We start from the raw sequence: 5,188 nt of genomic DNA, 5'->3' as shown, positions 1-5,188 counted from the left end.
CTCCACCACTGACCAAGACTAACTTGAATCTCAACATCTTCACGTGAATACTGTTTTTATAAACTTGATCAATTTTGCATTTCAAACTGTGGTTATTTATATCAAATATTAGTTATTTTTGAGTGAAAATAGTGGCAGCAGCAACTAGTTGTAGCACTTTTGGGGGCAGTCATGATATTTCTGTCAGAATGATGGTGGAATATGAAGCTGATGTGTAGATCTTTCAAATAGCATTTATGTAAAGCATCATCACATCATTGAGATTTGAGAGGTTTTCTCCAAAGATCTATCTCTGACAGGTATGATATTAATTATTCCGAACTGTCACTTCAAGGCCTTGTGTGTGTCTGTCAGGTGTTGATTTTCATAAAGAATTTTGTATTTATTATTCCTGTCATTATATTAATGCATTGTTTGTGTAAAGATATGTGGTTACCAGGCGTTCTATGTGTTTATTACTGTACAATTAAAAAAGAAGACGCTGAGAGTTGCTGGAAGAAAAAATAATRTTTCTGTGTTGAACCTTTTGATGCCAGGAGCTGTGCAGTAAAAGAAGGCAAATTTCTTTAAATCCATGCGTTGTGCTGCGRATGTCACACGTTTCATTGGATTTGCTGCTGCATGCAAAAGGAGCTGACATAATTTCACATGCCTTTCTTCACCCGCTGCCTTCTATCCTCTTCTGGCTCTACAGTTTCACCAATAAAATTATTCATTGTCAGTGGATTACACGCAGCACCTCGGACTCAGGATAGAGGGCCTGTGTCAGCCTCTGAGACAAAACTCAGCCGGGTTAAAGATGAAMCATTTTAAACTCACAGTTTTCTTGTAAACAGATTTGGTTTTAAGGCCAATGGTGCTTAAGTAGTAGGCAATGCCATTCTTTGCTTGTCCGTGAGACAAAATAAAAACGATTCTGCCTCTGAAAGCCGAAGCAGCTTTAGGATCTCTGGTTTATGTAACCTGTGTTTTCTGGTGGGAAGTCGTCCTCCAGTGTAGTGAAATGAAGGAGAAAATAGACAAAAGCTGCTGAGGTCAAGACAGTTAAGCTGTAATGAAGTTATCGTTCTCCTTCCTAAAGCCCTTTCTCAACCTTTTTATTTTGATAAGAGAAAACAACTTGTGCCGAGACATACAGTATGTGATGTGCTTACTTTGGGCTCTGCACACACTGGTGCTAGCATGCAGGAGCTGTTATATATATAAAAAAAAAGTTAATTACTTGCGCTTCAGTTGAAAACAATACTCCACTTTTTAAAGTGACGGGTAAATTGATTGAAAAAGTTCTGAACAGTTAATATTGAACCTGTTGTAGACGGCTCTTTGAATGACCTCAGTGCATTTTGGCAAGCTAACAGCTAGCCTGAGTGAAGTATTCCTGTAAGCTGCCCTATATGAAATGTACTTTGGGTAGTTGCTGCCAACACTGTTTGTGCTTGAAATTAAATCAAATAATTCTGTTTCAAGGACTATGTAGATTGGCCATAGTGTAAAAGTTCRTAAAATAGTCAACGTTTGAATTGGTGTAAAAATTTTCAGATTAATGTTTTAAAGCCGTAATAGTTGTCAAAGTGTTTTTCAGTGTTTTTGAATTTAATTATTTTGTTTCTAACACAACTTCAACATCATTAAATGATTGTTTGGGGGTTTATGTAACTCAGATTTATCAGGGTTTTTGTAAAAAAAAATCGGTAAGAAACCAGCAAAGATTCCTTGCCTTGTTCACTCAAAAATTTGGAAATTCCCTCCATCTGTCCATCAATTTTATGACATAAGTGAGGTAAAAACTCCCATTTTGGATGTGATTCCATCTAAGTTCCAATTATGTGGAAGATTGGGTTTCCATGTCAAAATCCAAGCTGGCCTCCGCCATAACCRACCACCCTGATTGTTTGAGAAAATTATAGTGAGTAACTATAGAAAGTATAGTTTCCTCAAATGATTGGGGCTGGTAGGTAAAGCCACCACTGGCCACCCCCTGGCTCTTCCTTTGCACYTGGTGATGGATAAAATTGCTCCCTCTGCTTGACAGGATCTGYCACTCTGCACGTCAGACAAGCAAAGAAAAAAAAAAACAACTTCTGAATATCCTGCACCAAAATCATAAAGGTTCTCTTGTGTTTTCTGTTCAGTTCCAGTCTGGAAAAACACTCAAAAAACTGCAAACATACACTATTCAAATTCCTCAGCAGGGGGGAGGGGGGGTCTTCAGCAGACGGCTTATTTACAACTAAATTTGTTATGATCATTTATGGAAATTCTCCTATTAGAGTTTTGAAAATCTCAGCACAACTTAGATGCATATTTTCTCTTCTTCCAACTTTTGCTCAAAGCTCTCCACCGCTCGATCTCCTCTCCTGAAATGACTCGTAGAYTCTAATCTTTAATACTTAATGGTCGTTTCAGCCATTGTTGATTCAAACATGACAGAGGAACTTTACCCTTTCACTTTCAGCCTGATGCCACTGCTTCTATCGTTCTCCTGACTCTGTTTACATCTGATTATTATTTTTACCGACATAATATGCCAAGACTGTCCGACATGTCCTCATAACATCCCTTTCAGACAGCTTCCTCTTGCGTCCACAGTTAATCCTGTTGGATGTGGTTCATCCTCCTTGGTGGTATGCTGACATTACCCTGGATACCGTGGCTCTTGATACATCACAAAGACTTGCTGTCTTGGTCACAGATGCACCAGCAAGACGTGCACCAACAGTTTGTCCTCTTTTGAACTCTGGTATGTCAGCCATAATGTTGTGTGCATTGCAATATTTTGAGCAAAACTGTGCTCTTACCCTGCTAACTGAAACTTCACACTCTGCTCTTACTGGTGCAATGTGCAAATAATGAAGATTGCCCACCAGGCTGGTCCAATTTAGACATGAAACCTCCCACACTAAAATGACAGGTGTTTCTGTTTCATTGTCTAACCCCTGTATAAAAATATATAAAACATAAAAATAAAAACATTGGAACATTAAAAACAATGTAACTTCCTGGATTTTGATAGCTGCACTTTTATGGTTTTAAGATGTCAACAACTCGTTTTATCATGGACACACTCCGACTGGCTGACAGTTTATCAAAACAGTCAGACATAAAATCTTATTTAAATGAAGCCATGCAAAGAGCTTTATACAACAGGTAGTAACCTTTTCATAAAACTGCACCTCAAACGATCTGAACCATCACTTTAATGCAGTTTCTACTTAAAGCTGTCAGATTTGTTTGTGATTCTTTACTATCAGCCACATAAACTGTTCACAAGTCTCATGTGCAGTTTGTCGAAACTTTCTGCCCGATCAAAGGTTGTCCAGATAAGGATTTATCATTTTCCACAGTCCACATTTTAAATGTGACTCTAGCTTTCTTTATGCTCCAAGCAGGCAAAGAGGCGTACAGCCAGCAGAATTTATATCCATATATTTAGACCTCAGTTCTTACATAAATGATGAATTTCTTTCAAGGTCCGCTGGGAAAACCTGCAGGCCAGAGAAAAATGTAATTTGAGCGACAAAAATGATTTGTTGATCTAATTTTGGCAGATATTGTAATTAGTGTTTGATTTGTCACAGTGTGACTGATGAAAAGCATTTCTCCGTGTTTTGAAACCTTTAGGTTCTGTGTGGTGGAGGAAAAAGTGCTGATTCGAGAGCTGTGGTCTGCATCCTGCTGATCATTACTGAGGATATCTGTTTGGGGTGAAACATTGTGGGAGAGAACAGTATTGACTTTTCACAACAAATAGACACGCCCGTCAAGGGCAGAAAAGATTTAAATACATACAAAACCTTGGTGTAAGACCCAAAATTACAAGGTAGACTTTATGAATCGAAATATTCTGAACAAATGAGATGAGCAAAACAGAATTAGTAAAAATCTCAGTTTTTATATTAAATGAGTAACAATTCATGTCCTCTCTAAAACAGTATAACATTTCATCCGTCCATCCATCCATCCATCACATCTATTCATCTTTTACTATTTTTCCTCTCAGAGGTGCATGGAGCTGTTTTCTATATTTTTCATGTGTGTCTGAGACCTGTCTCAATGAGATTATCTGTCTAAATAAAAGTAATTAAATCTTAATATCAATGGTTGACAGGTAAGGTCCATCAAAGAGTACTATTGAACACGTTCTATCCAATTTATTTACTCCAAGTTTAATTTAATTAATTTTAAGTTTAAATAAATAGTTATGCTGCTTTTGGTAACAGTTGTACAGTTAAATATGTCACATTCATTATGTTCTCTAGCACACAGGATGGTGGTTTCCACTATGACATGAAAAACAAATAAGTCAACCAGACAGCTGATGGTCTTTGCAGGGTCTGCTCTGTTGTGTTTAAAGCACAGTGTGCTCAGCCTTTGTGTGACAGGTTGTAGAGGGTTTTGAAGATGCACAACTTCAATGGAGAGGTGGTGGTTGATCAGTGTGGTGACAAATCTTTCAGAGTCCTGGGTAGAGGCAGCAACTCCATGATGTCAGGTCTGTGCAGTGCACCAGTTTGGATTTGAGAATTTGAAGCTAAAGGCTGGTGACACTGACCTCATGCCTATGAGCAGGAATAATCTAACTCAGAACCCCACCCCCCGGGCACTCAAGCATCGTACTGTTGACACACTGTGCAGCTGCATCCTTGGAGAGTCTTGACCTGGCAGACATGTAGAGYGTGATGATGGCGCAAAAGAGCTTCTATAAAAGCAAAGCAGCGTCCTGATTACCCTTTTGTGCTGAGCTCCAGCCACCTTTCAATGGATGATGTACAGTTTAGGGTCGTCCTCCAGCGTGGACGTTTCCTCACCTCCTGACAGGTGAGGTTTAAACGCGGCAGGTAAAGTTTCCTAGCAAGTCAATGACTTTTTCCAAACTGGTGAACTTGCATTAGATAGAATACCTGCAAGCTACTCAACAATGTTAATGAATGTTAAGTTCTTGAAATTCTCCAAGTTCCTCTCCTTGGGCATGTTTCATTATTCCATGCCCTATTGCTCTTAGATCGGCACATCGTCCACAGAGGCAAATTATTTCTTCAAGGATGATTGAGCCATAGAGTCTTATAGAGAACAAAACGAAGCCTCGAGGCAGAGGACTTTCTTTCTTTCTCTTTCTTTCTTGCTTTCTTTCTTTTTCCTTCCTTCCTTCCTTCCTTCCTTCCTTCCTTCCTTCCTTCCTTCCTTCCTT

This window comes from Austrofundulus limnaeus, unplaced genomic scaffold, assembly GCF_001266775.1.
Source record: "Austrofundulus limnaeus strain Quisiro unplaced genomic scaffold, Austrofundulus_limnaeus-1.0 Scaffold289, whole genome shotgun sequence".
NCBI lineage: Eukaryota > Metazoa > Chordata > Actinopteri > Cyprinodontiformes > Rivulidae > Austrofundulus > Austrofundulus limnaeus.
This window is presented reverse-complemented; position numbering follows the sequence as displayed.